At 37.4% G+C, this 17,000-nt stretch overlaps 1 pseudogene across 1 annotated transcript; it reads right to left on the bottom strand.

Annotated features, from left to right (window-relative positions):
- Positions 1 to 10,682: 10,682 nt before the first annotated feature.
- LOC308501893 (olfactory receptor 9K2-like) lies at positions 10,683 to 11,474 on the bottom strand (annotated as a pseudogene). The gene has a single exon. The product of its transcript is annotated as an olfactory receptor 9K2-like (transcript).
- Positions 11,475 to 17,000: the final 5,526 nt, after the last annotated feature.

Raw genomic sequence — 17,000 nt, 5'->3', positions numbered from 1 at the left:
AATTGAAGCTGTCAAAAATTAATGACAAAGAAAGAATCCTCAATGCAGCTAGGGAAAAGAAGACAGTAACCTACAAAGGAAAGCCCATTAGATTATCAGCAAATTTTTCAGCAGAAACTCTACAAGCCAGGAGGGAGTGGAACCAAATATTCAAACTATTGAAAGAGAGAAATTATGAGCCAAGAATAATATACCCAGCAAAGATATCTTTTAGATATGAAGGAGGAATAAAGACATTTCCAGACATACAGAAGTTGAGGGAATTTTCTAACACACGACCTACACTACAAGAAATACTGAAGGAGGATATTCAACCTGCAACAAAAAAGCAAAAGACTACAAAACCATTAGTATTGTGAACAGACAGACAGAAGCAGGAAATGGCAACACCTACACCAAATAGGACCCTATACAATTAAACATAACACACAGGGTATAGAAGGGAAAAAAAAAAACACTTGAAAAACAAAGAGAAGGGCCTTCCCAGTGGCTCAGGCGGTTAAGCTCCATGCTCCTAACTCCGAAGGCTGCCGGTTCGATTCCCACATGAGCCAGTGGGCTCTCAACCACAAGGTTGCCAGTTCGATTCCTCGAGTCCCACAAGGGATGGTGGGCTCCGCCCCCTGCAACTAGATTGAACACGGCACCTTGAGCTGAGCTGCCTCCTGGATGGCTCATTTGGTTGGAATGCGTCCTCTCAACCACAAGGTTGCCGGTTTCGACTCCCGCAAGGGATAGTGGGCTGTGCCCCCTACAACTAGCAACGGCAACTGGACCTGGAGCTGAGCTGTGTCTTCCACAACTAAGACTAAAAGGACAACAACTTGACTTGAAAAAAGTCCTGGAAGTACACACTGTTCCCCAATAAAGTCCTGTACCCCTTCCCCAATAAAAAATCTTTAAAAGGAAAAAAAAAACTCATACACCTCAATAGCAAAAAAAATCCAAATAATCTAATTTAAAAATGAGCAAAGGACCTGGACAGACATTTCTCCATGAAGGTATATGAAAGGCCAACAGGTACATGAAAAGATAGTCAACATCACTAGTCATCAGGAAAATGCAAATCAAAATCACAATGAGATGTTACCTCACACCTGATACAATCACTATCATCAAAAACACAAGAGATAACAAGTGCCGGGGAGGCTATGGAGCAAAGGGAATCCTTCTGCACTGTTGACAGAAATGTAAATTGCAGCTGCCACTATGGAAAACAGTAGGGGGGGGGGGTTCCTCAAATAATTGAAAAACAGAACTGCCAGAAGACCCAGCAATCCCACTTTTGGATATATACCTGAGGGAAGTGAAATCAGTATCTCTAAAAGTTATCTGTACTCCCGTGTTTATTGAAGCATTATTTGCAATAGTCAAGACATGGAAACAACTTATATATCCCTCAATGGATGAATAAAGAAAATGTGGTTTATAAACACAGTGGAATATTACTCAGCCATTCAAAAGAAGGAAATACTGCCATTTGAGACAACATGGATGAACCCTGAAGTCATTAAGCTAACGGAAATAAGTCAGACAGAGAGAGACAAGTGTTGTATGATCTCACTTATGTGTGGAATCTAAAAAACAGCTGAACGCATAGACACAGAATAGAATGATAGGTTCCAAGGTTTGAAAGGCCAGGGTGAGGGGGGAATGGTTGATGGTGGTCAAAGGGCACAAACTTCCAGTTACAAGTAAGTTCTGGGAGCCCAATATACAGTAAAGTACATATAAGTAAACATACTATATTGTATACCTGAAAGTAGCTAAGAAAATAGATCTTAAGTGTTCTCATCACACAAAAAAATTTTTTAAGTAACTACATGAGGTGATGGATATGTTACCTCATCTTATTGTGGTAATTATTTCATAATATATACATATATCAAAACATCACATCATATACCTTAAACTTACACAATGTTATATGTCAAAAAAAACTCATACGCCTCAATAGCAAAAAAAATCCAAATAATCTAATTTAAAAATGAGCAATAATGATGGAAAATAACAAAACCGATAAATAGTATGATACAAAGTCAATACATCCTATGTCTCATGATACACACATACACACACACAGAGACACACACAAATGTATTCATAACAAAATAAGGAGGAAATGCTCATGAATTTTCTTTTAAATAATGGGGATTTTATTTCTGGGAAATTCCTCAGACCATTGTTACTTTGCAAACTATTCCTTGTTTCTAGTATGTAAAATTTTTCTAAGCATTTTCCCAATCATTAAATTTTACTGCCAGTTGTTAGTGGCTTTCTAATTACCTTGATTTTAATTGCACTTTCACTCTGCCCATTTTCAGGGGGAAATAAGATTGGTAATATTGAGGAAACTGTCTACTTTGTGTGGCTCTTTGGAGGGACTGTCCCATTAGTGAACATACTGCAAGGCCTTACAAAGAGACACTAGGCTCTCAGCTAGGAGGTATTCATCAAATATTATTTTCGGAGCTCTGGTGGGTTTAAGTGATGTGGCCAGAAATCCAAATTGTGCAGTTGCATTGTGACAAACATGCAATATGCTGTAAACACTCAATACAATTTAAACAAAATCCCTATGTTAGTTTTAAAAATAGTAGTAAGTCCTGTTTTTCTTTTTTATTAAATTTATTGGGGTTAGGGTTAGTAAAATTATATAGGTTTCAAATGTACATTTCTATGACAATGAAAATACATCCTCCCAATGGCATTTATTTTTTTAAATAGAACAAAAAAAATCATCAGATTTGTATGGAACCACAAAAGACCCCAAATAGCCAAAGCAATCCTAAGAAAAAAGAACAATGCTAGAAGTATTCCACTCCCTGACTTCAGCTTGTACTACAGAGCAACAGTAATCAAAACAGTAGGGTATTGGCAGAAAAACAGACACACAGACCAATGGAATAGAATCAAGAACCCAGAAATAAACCCACATAAATATGGACAGGTAATTTTCGACAAAGAAGCAAAAAACATACAATGAAGAAAAGACAGCCTCTTCAACCAACTGAATGGGAGAAGATTTTTGCAAACAGTGCCTCCGATAAGGGGCTAATATTCAAAACATACAAGGAACTCATGAAACTCAACAACAACAAAAACAAACAACCCAATTGAAAAATGGGCAGACGATAATATAAAAAATATATAAGGAATATATAAGAAACAAGACAAATAGTAACAAGTGTTGGAGAGGCTGTGGAGAAAAAGGAACCCTCATACACTGTTGGTGGGAATGCAGACTGGTGCAGCCGCTATGGAAGGCAGTGTGGGGAGGTTCCTCAAAAAATTGCGAATAGAATTACCATATGACCCAGCAATCTCTCTCCTGGTTATCTACTCAAAAAATCTGAAAACATTTATCTGTAAAAATACATGTGCTCCAATGTTCATTGCAGCTTTATTTACAGTGGCCAATACATGGAAACAACCAAAATGTCCTTCGATAGATGAATGGATAAAGAAGATATAGTATATATACACAATGGAATACTATTCTGCCATAAGAAAAGATGAAATGGCACTATTTGCGACAAGATGGATGGATCTTGAGATTATTATGCTAAGTGAAATAAGTCAGACAGAAAAAGTCGAGAACCATATGATTTCACTGATACATGGTATATAAAACTGAAAGCAACAAAGGAACAAGACAAACAAATGAAGAAACAAAAAATCATAGACACAGGCAATAGTTTAGTGGTTACCAGAGGGTAAGGGAGAGGAGGGTAAAGGGGATCCAATATATGGAGATGAAAAGAGAACTGACTCTGGGTGGTGAACACACAATGTGATATATAGATGAGGTATTACAGAATTGTACACCTGAAATCTATGTAACTTAACTAACAATTATTACCCCAATAAATTTAAATTTAAAAAAATCATGTCTTGGTGTGCTATCAGCTTTATCATAGAAATTCCTAGGTTAGCACTTCTACACAAGAAATAAAGAAACTTGGTGGAGGGAGGTTATTACTTTGTGAGAGGTGTAAATGTCTATTACATTGCTTTGTACACCTGAAACTAATTTTAAAAGAAACAAAAGAAATCAAGAAACTACATCACATCAAAAATCCATCAAGGGAGAATGAGTAAAACGACAGATATAAATTTTGTTAGCTTGTTTTTATTTTAGTTTTAGTTTGGTGATGCAAAGAGTGGATGTTGCTATGGTGTAAAAATCAGTCATCTTAAAATTATTCACCTTCAAAACAAACAAAACCAATAAAAAAAAAAAAAACATACCTTGGAGGACACCCACAGGCCGGGGCCTGGTCTGACTAGGTGGCGTGTGGGGATTCCCAGGAAGGTAAACGGAATGCAGCTGGAGCCCGCACGGTGCACCATGTGGTTTCAAAACAGTGGGGCAGTAAGTGTGGGTCCTGGAGAGAGGGGAAGGCAGAGGAAGGGCAGGAATGCGATGAGCATCAGAGAACGGCGAATTCAGGGCTAAGGAGCTGCTACTGAAACCCACTCCTCCTAGAGGAAGTCGGATCTCACGGGATCTCGGTAATTCTACGGGATCCGGCAGGGAAGCCTGGTATGAGAAACAGTTGGGTGCCTCGGGTGCTGGAGGACCCTTGTCCGAAGGACTCTGGTTCATGCCACCTATCAAGCAAAGCCCAGTGCGTGTAGATGCCTCACACCCTCAACTCAGAGTCACAGTGTGTATTCACCTCTACCCGGTGGCTCGGGTAGGTGAGGGAAAAGAGTTCTGGCCCCAAGACGGCGCAGATGCGGGACCTCTGGAGGCCAGAATGAGGGAGTGAACTGCACATGTGTGGGCAGTGATTCGATAACCTTCCAGGAAGCCCAAGGCCGGAGAATAGTAACACTGGCTTCTTGTGCAGAACCCTGGGGCCCAACCAGACAAATGCCAAGAAAGCCACCGCAAACCCCAACGTACTGTTGCATTGGAGACCTCTAGGCCAGCAGACCAAACGACCATAGGAAGAGGAAGCAATCATTTTGCTAGTGGGTTCCTAAGGGTAATAATAAGATGTCACTCCCCTTTCCACCCATTGCTTCTTGGAATCCTGGCAGTGGAAGAAACTGCACCATGCAAGGAGCACCCTTTTGGAGAACCTTGCCCCAACCCTGCAAATTACTGTCATATATCTGGTGCTGTAACTAGGACTTCAAAAGGTTTTCCACCATTTTATCAAACCAGCTGCTTCAGGATGGTGGAAAACATAGTAAATCAGCAAATTGCATGTGCGTGGGCTTGTTACTGCACCCCTTTGCTGTGCTGTGAGTCCACTGCTCAGAAGCAATGCTATGTGAAGTTCCATGACAATGGAAAAGGCATCCTCTTTCTTCATGAATGGTAGTTTGGGCAAAAGCATTGTGTATCTAGAGTGTCTAATCCAATAAGAACAAAATTCTGCCCTTTCCATGGTGGAAATAGTCCAGTGTCACCACCAACCTGCCACCAGGTAACTGGTTGATCCCCCCAGGGAAAGGGACCATATCGGGGCTGCTGCTGGCAAATTGGGCACTCAGCAGTGGCCATAGCCAAGTAAGCCTTGCTGAGTGGAAGCCCATGTTGCTGAGCCCATGCATAACCTCCATCCCTGCCAGCCTGGCCACGTCGTTCAAAAGCTCATTGGCCAATGACGGGTAGCTGGGAAAAGAGGCCATCTGGTGGTATCCACAGAACCAGTCATCCTAGTCACTTGATTATCAAAATCCTCCTCTGTTGAGGACACCCTTCGGTGAGTTTCACATGGGACAGAAATATCCTAATGCTTTTACTCATTCAAAAAAGTGTATCTACATACCTCTTCCCAAAATTTCCTTGTCACAAATTTTCCAGTATGTTCCTTCTGGGTGCCTTATCCATTGAAACCACTGGCCACAGTTCACGAATCTGTATATAATTGTATAGCCATTTCTCCTTCCAAGCAAAGGGAACAAACAGGTGCACCGTTTGAATTTCTGCCCACTGGGAAAATTTCCCTTCTGTTCTTCAGGGATGTCCCAGTAAGGGGCTGTAGTGCTACAGCCATTCACTTTCATGTGGTGCCGAGACATCGTGCAGAACCATCTGTAAACCAGGCCAAAATTTCTTTTTTCCTTTGTCAATTGAGTATAGAGAACTCCCCATGAAGCCATAGGTGCAGGCTGGGTGAGAAGGCAATGTAGCAGGAATGGGAACCATGGGCATTTGGGCCACTTCGTCATATAACTTACTTGTACCTTCAGGGTCTGTTTGAGACTGATCACATATATACCACTTCCATTTGATGATGGCGTGCTGCTGAGTACACCCAACTTATGATAGTGGGTCAGATAAAATCCAGTTCATGATGGGCAGTTCAGGGTGCATGGTAACTTGGAGGCCCATGGTCACGTGTTCAGTCTTCACTAGGGCCCAGTAACAGACTAAGAGCTGTTTGTCAAAATGAGAGTAGTAATCTGCAAAGGATGGCAGGGTTTTGCTTCAAAATCCTGCACTGTGATTCACCTGTGGGAGCCTGCAAACGGCTCCAAAGAGAATCTCTATCTGCCACTGACATTTCAAGCATCATTGAATCTGCTGGATCATATAGACCAAGAGGCAGAGCAGCTTACACAAGCAGCCTGTTGCAGAGCCTTTTCTTATTATGGGCCCCACAATCAGCCTTTTGGTTCACTCCATGAATGGGCCAGAGTAACAAACCCAAATGAGGAACATGTTGTCTTCAAAATCCAAAAAGGCCCACTGTGTGCCTCTGTTTTGTGCCTCTGTTTTGGTTTGAAGAGGGGCCAGATGCAACAACTTACCCTTCTCCTTAGAAGGGATATCTTGACATGTCCCCCCCAACACTGGACCCCTAGAACTTTCATTGAGGTAGAAGGCTCCTGAATTTTAGTTGGATCTATTCCCTACCCTCTACCATGTGAATGCATTACCAATAAGTCTAGAGTACTTGCTACTTCTTTCTCACTACCATGTTTCCCCCAAAATAAGACCTAGCAGAACCATCAGCTCTAATGCATCTTTTGGAGCAAAAATAAAATAAGACCCTGTATTGTATTGTATTATATTATATTATATTATATTATATTATATTATATCATATCATATTATCCCAGTTTTATGTTATATAAGACCGGGTCTTATATTAAAATAAGACTGTTCTTATATTAATTTTTGCTCCAAAAGACGCATTAGAGCTGATGGTCCACCTAGGTCTTATTTTGGGGGAAACATGATACATCCAGTCAGCATAATGTTATCAATTAACTGAGGGTGGGGGGAATCAAGCTTGCTTTCTAGATGCCTTTGTTTTCTCAAGTACTTGATTACTCATAAAAATAAATAGCTTTATAAATTGGAATAATTCATTAAAGATTCTATTCCATCTTCAGCCAGGAGAAAAATCATTATAAAATTAACAATCTGTTCATCATTATCCAATCATTTTCTCTCACTGTATGACCAGTGAATGCATAGTGCTATTACACAGATAATCAGAATTCTGTTCTGAGGAATAAGGAATAAAGATATGGGTGGTATCTCTCATTTATACCTAAAGACCCATTTAAACATATCAGAGGCCTGTGTCTAGGACTCCATTATCTATTGGGTTAGAGATTTTAGTACCCAGTGGAGAAATACTTCCACCAATAGACATGATGCATGTCAGTTCAACGGGAAGCATCAATCAACAGGCCTACTGATTTTAGATTCCAAATGCCACTAGGTGAAGAAGTTTATTATGGCATAGACTGAGATAATTAACTCTGAATATCGAAGGAAATAGAGTGCTATAATGTACAGAAGGAAAGATTTTGGACCTCTAAAGATGATCTAATATACTTCCTTTTATATTACAACCAGTGGTAATTGTTAATAAACATGACATTGGACACACTGGACATTGCACATTGATGGACACAGGAGATTACCGAGTGAATGAGACCAATCTTACTGTTATCACCCCACCAAGCAAAGCTGGACAAAGTCAAGCCTTAGATAGTGATCAATTTAAAAAATAAATAAATGCAGAGGTAATTACTAATTTTCATTTCTTATTATACCATGTATTTTCTCTCCTTTTCATTTTTTCTGCTGTATATAGTATGTTGATGGTGATTAAATTTGCCATTTATTCTATAGGTGGCAGAATATCAAGACAGGTGCATAATGGAATTTGAGAAAAAATAGATATCATTCAAAAATTCTGACTTCATTCTGAATACGTTAAGTCACAAAATTTTGGAGTGTTAGCTCTCAAAGTAATAGACTTTAATGGATTTTTAATAATTTAGTCTTCCTGGGGTTAATTTCCCCTTCCTAAAAATACGCTTATTATATTTTTAATTTTAAATAGACTTTTTTCTTTTAATAGCTCTATACTTACAGAAAAATTACAAAGATAATACAAAGAGTTCCTACATACCCATTGCCAAGCTTCCCATATTGTTAACATCTTACATTACTATTGAATATTTGTCACAACTAAGGAAGCAATAATGATCTATTACTACTAACTAAACTCCACACTTGCTTCAGTTTTCACTGACTTTATTTCCCCTAATGTCCTTTTGCTGTCCCAGGATTCTATCCAGGATTTCATCCATGACACCACATTAATTTTCATTTCTCCTAAGCATCTCTTGAGTCAAGACAGTTTCTCAGATTTTTCTCGATTTAGATGACATAATAGTTTTGAAAAGCATTGGACAGGTATTTTGTAGACTGTCCCTCAGTTTGGTTTTGTCTGATGTTTTTCTCTGGATAAATTGAATATGGGTTTTAAGAGGAAAAATATCACAGAAATAAAGTGCCCTTATGATCATATTATATAAGCAAGTTCATACTATTGACATGATTACCGCTAATTATATAAATCATGATCACCTGGCTGAGATAGTGTTCCCAGTTTTCTCCATTTTCAAGTCATTTCCTACAACTTCCACACTCTACTCTGTATAAGCAATTCACTAAGAACATCTCATACCCAAGGGGGCAGATCATAAAATATTGGAAATTCTTCTGTATGGAAAATTTGTCTCTTCTCTCCAATATATTTATTTATTTACTTATTATTTATCATAGACTCTGGATATTTTATCCTTTAAGTGAAAATTCAATACTACATTCTTTATTTTTTTCTTCAAAATTTTCCAGCTTTGGTCACTTGGAGCTCTTTCAGAATGATTCCTGTGGTTTGTTTTTTAATTCCTTGATTTTTTGTTTTTGTTTTGTAAGGACTTTCTTATTTTCTGGCATGATAAGCTTCTTCAGGTTCATCTTGAATGTCCCTTATTCCGGCCCTAGAATCGGCCATTTCTCCAATGATTCCTAGTTCCCTTTATTAGTAAACGGTATTAGAAACCACGAATGAGTTGCTACGCATTCTTGTTGCTACACGGGTGTCGTTGCTTACTGACTCTATCAACCAACGGCTTCTTCATTTCCTGAGACACCCTGGCTCTTACCCAATTATAACGTTGGTTCCCTAGCTTTCCTATTCATTCAATATGCTCCACATAACCTCCAAAAACTTCCCTTTGCTTACATTAGCCAAAGTGATGTTTCGTGTTTTATGAACAAATAAACCTAACTGGTATACACTCAAAAAATGAAAAAGGATGCTTGTAGTTGAAGTGCAGAAGATGGTAAAATAATATTAATTGATGTATTGGAAATATTGGTAAGAAGCAAAGAAAGTTCATTTTTGAATTCTGGAATCACATTTAGAATGGTACAAAAAACACTTTTGTCCTGTGAGAAAAACTATTGAAATAGTCTTTGGTTAAGGAATTTTTCTAAGTTGGAATATGTAAGAATTAGAAGAGAAGCCTATCTTTATTAACAGTAGGTTTACTACCAGGGTACACTGCTCTACCATTCCCATCCCTCCATTTCCTAACCACTGCAAGGAGTTGTGTACTCTCTATGGTCACTAGTCTCTTTCAAAATTGATTGGATATATTAATATATTCTGATATTATAAAGTAAGCAAACACACATTAAACAGTACAACATCTTCTACAACCTCCTCTCTCCTATGCCTTCTGCATCTTCCCATCAACGTTGCAATTTTATCCCATAATAAACAAAAGATATGCAATAGGAACAAACCCTTGATATTTCAGCAATATTTTTCTATTGATTATAACATATTTGGAGATTTGAATTACCTACAATTTGCATCTGAAAGCACACCCTGAATCAGGAAAATTATAGCAACATAGCAACAAAAATATTATTTTAAAAATGTAAATAGCTTCATTAAAGCACAACACCAAAACAACAAATATTAGGAAATCAAAAAGATCACATATAATTTAAATATCAAATATAGATCAAATAAAAATGCACATACAGATAGCAATTATCAAAGAAAACAAAATAACCCAGTAAAAACTGGATTTCAAAAATGGTATCATATTGAATGTCAATTATAATTAAATATATATATTTATTCTTACTATTTAAGTATATATTATATGTCTTCATATATATTCATATAAAGTAAAGCAAAATAAATCAGGAGGAAACTATCAATGGGCCCATTAATGAGGAAATCACAAAAAAAATAGAATTAGGATAACGCTTTTTTCTTTCATTAGATTTTTCTCAAAGCTTATTGAACATCCTTGTTTCTTAGTAAATCAGAGGGTTTCACATGGGTGTGACCAATATGTAACATACTGAAGCCATTTTACAAAGTTCAGGGTTGCTAGAAGGTGTGAGATACACAAAAGACACTTCCATAGAGCAAACTTACAACCCCCACATGGGAGCTGCAAGTAGAGAAGGCTTTCTTCCTCCCTTCACTGGAGCAGATCTTCAAGACTGTGGTCACAATATACATATAAGATACTATAACAACAATTGTGGGCAAAATAATTAAGGCAGCCAAACTGAGATACCATCTTATTGACAAAGAGATTAGAACAGGAGATCTTCTCAACTTGGTAAGAATCACAGTAGAAGTGATCATGACTTGAGATGCACAGAAAAACACTGAGAATGTCATGCCGACTTAAAGGATGGAACTGTCCCAACCACAGAAATAGCAACCGGCAACCAGCTGAGAGCAAAGGCTTCTTGACATGTGGACGACACTATAAAGAAGAGTATTGCAGGTGGCGATGAAGTGGTGATAAGTCATGAGTGCCAGGACAAAGGCCTCTGTTACCATAAAAAGTGCATAAAGAAACAGCTGAGCCACAGAACCTGCAAAGGAGACAGTCTTTTTCTCAGACAGGAAGTTGACCATGGCTTTAAGTACAATAACTGTGGAGCAGGAGAGGTCAATGGAGAGATTGCTTAGAAAGAGACACATTCATGTGCTCAGCTGGGAGTCAGTCACAATGATTGCCATCATACTAATGTTCCTGAAAAGAACCATGCCATAGACCAGCAGGAATAGGAGGAAGGAGAGAATGTGGAACTCTGCATGGACCCTGAAGCCTACAAGAATGAAGTCAGTTACATCTGAGTGGTTCCCTGTCTCCTTGTCACCCATGGCAAGAATCTCCTAAGAAGTCCAAGACACAGTTACAAATCGAACTTTCTAATTATATATTATCCTTTTGCTCTTGTAGAAGACATTAAATTTTGTATCATCTCCTTTTTGCCATCCAATGGTGTTAGGTTTGATTTGCTACACCCTTTTATAAAAATTGAGTCTGAGGTATATTGTAATTGCCCATCAGCACACGATACATAAGTTACCTAACTCATAATTTCCTAATGTGATTCTTCAAATCCAGTGCTCTTCCCTACTGGCTGAACCATAGCCAAAGTCTTCTTAGTTTAAAAAAATATGTAAAAGACCTAGAGATCTCTACATTTTAAGAGGATCTTCTTAAATTCCATCCAGAAAGAAAGATGAATTTCATTATTAGTTTACAAATCTCCAGCCATGAGTTCCTTTACTTGGTAAATGGGCTTTCAAAATCAGAATGAGGTTTCTGTCTTTAAGGCAATAATGGGTTAATAAATTTGACTATATTTAAAAATTTTTTAAATCTGTATGACAAAATAGGCCATAAACAATATATTTTTTTAAAAAACTCACAAGCTGCGAGAAAATACATGCAGTGCCCATGGCCAGCAAAGGATTATTATCCAAGATACATGATTATTTCTATAAATTTATAAGAAAAAAAGAAACAACTAAATAAATAAGTGGGCTATTGATAACAGGCAATTCATATAACAGGAAACTCAAAAATCTTTTTAAAAAAGAGGAAACAAACAAAAATTTTTGATTGCACTCAACACCACTAATAATGAGGTAGATATTTAAATTTTAACTTTTTTACACCCATCACACTGGCAAATATGGATAAAGAAAAATGGATGTTCTTGAAGTGTAAACTGGTGTAACCTATTTGGAGAGCAATTTATAAATACCTAAGAAAGTAGAAGATACATATATTGCATGACCCAGCAATTTCATTTTTAAGCATACACCCCAAATAAGCTCTCAAACATGTACACAACAGACATATACATGAACACATTTTCATTTTTTAACTTAAAAAATAAAAACAATTTCTAATCAATATGATATTGGGTAATTGATTCATTGACTATATGTTATAGTTTTTTAAATTAATAAACAAATATATACATGTGGAAAGATATAATTTTCATCAACTGCTAATCATACTAAATATACTTTATCTATGGATCTGGACATAAATAGCCGAAGTAAAAATCTATACATAGAAGAGAGGGTAAAATGACAGAATTATAAGATTTTAGCGATGTAAGTATCATTGTATTGTTTAAATTTTAAAACAGAGCTCTAGAGCTACTATGGAAACTGTTAAATGTGCTAAATTGAGATAGTTCATAAATGGCCATATATTACAAGACAATTAAGTTCACGAACTAGTTGCAGCGATGTTGCTAACCTTTTGATATCAGAGGGATTATTTGTTATGAATTTGTACCAACTGGACAATCAGTCAACCAAGTTTACTATTTGGAAGTGCTGAAAAGACTGCATGAAAAAGATGACCTGAACTTTTTGCCAACAATTCATGGCTCTTGCATCACGACAATGCACCAGCTCACAAGGCACTCTCTGTGAGGGAGTTTTTAGCCAGTAAACAAATAACTGTATTGGAACACCCTCCCTACTCACCTGATCTGGCCCAATGACTTCTTTCTTTACCTGAAGATAAAGAAAATATTGAAAGGAAGACATTTTGATTACATTCCAGACATCAAGGGTAACACAACGACTGCTTTGATGGCCATTCCAGAAAAAGAGTTCCAAAATTGCTTTGAAGGGTGGACTAGGTGTTGGCATCAGTGCATAGCCTCCCAAGGGGAGTACTTCGAAGGTGACTATAGTGATATACAGCAATGGGGTATGTAGCACATTTTCTAGGATGAGTTCATGAACTTAATTGTCAGATCTCGTATACTATTTTCAGTACTTTCCATGGCGTTGAAGTATTTCAGTTGTTTTAAGAATTAAAATAGAAATAATGAGAGGTTGTTTTGGCCAAAACTAATGAGCACAGGCTTACTCTTTGTCTTGACTCACTGGTCCTTGAGTGACACATGAAATCTCCACTAACTTCTATCCCATATGTGATACCAGTCAGAATAAAGCAATTATCAACCAACGCTAAATTTTACTTGCTAACTTTAATTTACTTTCTTCTTTTTGTGTTATAGTTTAAAGGAGTATTTATTTTCACCAAATGCTTAGATGAATCATTAAGTGGTCCTTCTAAATTCAAAAACCACCCCACACAATCAAACCAGTGGACTGAAAGCAGCCCAATTTGCCCAAGATAGAGGACTTTTTTAAGACACAGTGACTTTATAGATTTCATACAGAGCAGAACATCCAAAGTGTCTTTTATGCTGAATGGGGCCATTGGGGCTCCAAGACACAGATTTGAAAGGGCAGTTAAACTGCTCTGTCCTCTCCAGAGCCCCACTTCAGCTTCATTAAACTTTGAAGAAAAGAGAGATGGGATAAAAGTTATACAAGTAAATATATTCCTAAATATATTTCTAAAGTGCTTAGATCTATATTTTGGTATGCATATTTCTAAAGCAATATTTGTAATGTACTTAAATAAGTGCCCGGCACATACAAGGCACTCAAGACGTGTTAATTCTGTTTATTATTGTTCATACAATAAATACTGATTGAGAGCTCACTAGCAGTAAGGTGTTGTGCTAGAGAAGCTCTTTTTATAGTGGAATGTGTGTGAGTGGTATTGAACAATCTATTTTTTTTTCTTTTCTTTTTTAAAAAAACTCTTTTATTTATTTTAAGTGTGTTTTTCCAGGACCCATCATCTCCAAGTCAAGTAGCTATTTCAATCTGGTTGTGGAGGGTGCCGCTCACAATGGCCCATGTAGGGATTGAACCGACAACTTTGTTGTTAAGAGCACTACTCTAACCAGCTGAGCTAACTGGCTGTCCCTGAACCATCTATTTTCTAAAAGCTAGTCAGGAAAAAGCTGATTATGTATGAGATATAAATAGTTTGTATCCAATGTTTAAGAAATAACTGACTTTAGGAGAACTGATTTTGGGTGGTGAACACACAATGGGATTTATAGATGATGTAAGACAGAATTGTACACCTGAAATCTATGTAATTTCACTAACAAATGTCACCCCAATAAATTAAAAAATGAAATAAAAAAAGAAAGAAATAACTGACTTTAAATCTCCTAAATTCATGGATTAATCTTTATTATTTTTTTAAGTTTTTATGTATATAGATGTGGTGTGTGATCACTTACAGAGTCAGTCAGTAGAAACAAGCTCAAGTACAGAGTATTGTAACCTAACGTTTCCAAATGTTAAGCAAGTATCTGTATTCCTTTAAGAGGAAATAAAATTAAAATACAGTATTAAAATCAGAAATTGTCCAAATTTGTTCGTGCAGACAACCCAAAATACCACAAGGTGGCAGCACATCCCCATCATAGCACTGCCTATACTTGGCCTTGTCAGTGGTGAGGGAAAAAAACATTGAGTGAGATGTTCTCATTAAATCATAAGGTTTAGATTTAGAAAGAACTTCATCATCAATTTAGGCCACGTTTCCCTTTATTTTCCAAAGAGGAAACCAAATTTCTGAAAAATTAAGGCATTTATCCAAAGTGAAACAAACAGTTAGTGATAGAACTGGGATCAGAAACTAATCTTCTAGCTCCCAGGGCATACACCCTAACAGTATAAAAAAAAAACCTTCAGCGTGTCCTTTCTTTACCCCAAAGCCTCCAGACGATTGTTATTGCTAAGAGGAAAAAATATTATGGGGTAAAATATGTAAACTGAACAGCAAAGTGTTTTTTTCTTGGGTCCTTCTCCTCTTTCTCCTGTCCCAGCTCTCCTTTTTTAGTATATGTGCTGCCGAAGCGAGCACCCAGCTCTCCTTGACCTACTGTCTCCTTTCGGTACCTTCCCATTTTTAGCCCCTCACCATAAAAAAATGGGACAGACTGTGGTACCAACAGGTTTACTCATTTTCTGGCTGAACCTCATTTGTTTAACTATAAAATGAATGGCTGTTGTTCATATTAAGTTAATATTAGACTATAGAAATAGATAAAACATCAAGTTTACAATCAGATTCTCCTTTGGGCTAAATGCAGTCAGATGACTAACCTTCCTGGTATGCCTGAGGCATTTCCCAGAATGCAGAACTTTTTTTTTTTTTTAATTAATTTTATTGGGGTGACAATTGTTAGTAAATTTACATAGATTTCAGGTGTACAATTCTGTATTACATCGTCTATAAATCCCATTGCGTGTTCACCACCCAGAGTCAGTTCTCCTTCCATCACCATATATTTGATCCCCTTTACCCTCATCACCCACCCCCCACCCCCTTACCCTCTGGTAACCACTAAATTATTGTCTGTGTCTATGAGTTTTTGTTTCTCATTTGTTTGTCTTGTTCTTTTTGGTTTATATACCACATATCAGTGAAATCATATGGTTCTCTGCTTTTTCTGTCTGACTTATTTCACTTAGCATTATACTCCCAAGGTCCATCCATGTTGTCACAAATGCTCCTATATCATCTTTCCTTAACGCCGAATAGTATTCCATTGTGTATATATACCACAACTTCTTTATCCATTCATCTATCGAAGGACATTTTGGTTGTTTCCATGTCTTGGCCACCGTAAACAAAGCTGCAATGAACATTGGCGTACACGTGTCTCTATAGAGAAATGCTTTTATATTTTTTGGGTAGATACCCAGGAGAGCGATTGCTGGGTCATATGGTAGTTCTATTCGTAATTTCTTGAGGAACCTCCACACTGCCTTCCATAGCGGCTGCACCAGTCAGAATGCAGAACTTTTAGTTCAAAGACTTGGAAAGTTCTAGGCTGGGAAAACCAGTAAGGATGGTCACCCTAGCTCCTTTATATGGGACTGGGGGGTTGTGGTGCGATGAATAATGTGATGGGCTGGAAGAAACACAGTGTATCTGACCATCCTCTTTTCTTTCTCCTGCCATCTCTCACTTTAGCCCGGCACTACTGTAAGTGAGGAACTACTTTGAATGGGGTAGCAAAAAAAAAAAAAAAAAAAAGGATAACATTTTTGCTGTATCTTCTTTAGGGAAGTTGGACACGAACCTGGCTTATTTTATAACTCCAGTAAATAAAACATATATGTACCATTTTTATGCTTGTTTTTAACAAAACCTAGTCATTTTCTTAAAACTGGAATGGGTGAAATAATAGCTAATTTTTGCCAAGTACTTACCAATTTTCTGGAATTCTGCTATTTAACTTACAATAACCCTTTGAGGTAAAATCTTTTATTGTCTTCATGCTTCAAACCAGTGAACTGAGGCTTAAAGAAGATAAGTAACTTACTCAAGATCATATAATCAATAGTGAGAAGGGTGGGTTTCAAGCCCCAATCTGTTGGCTGTCAGAGGCTGTACCTTCACCCACTTCTCAACACCATTTCTCATCCTGAAGGGATCTTGTTCTATCTAGAACTTTCTGCATTAATGGAAATGTTCTACATCTGCTCTGT

The sequence above is a fragment of the Rhinolophus hipposideros genome (assembly GCF_964194185.1).
Source record: "Rhinolophus hipposideros genome assembly, chromosome: 9".
NCBI classification, from domain to species: Eukaryota; Metazoa; Chordata; class Mammalia; order Chiroptera; family Rhinolophidae; genus Rhinolophus; species Rhinolophus hipposideros.
This window is presented reverse-complemented; position numbering and strand designations above follow the sequence as displayed.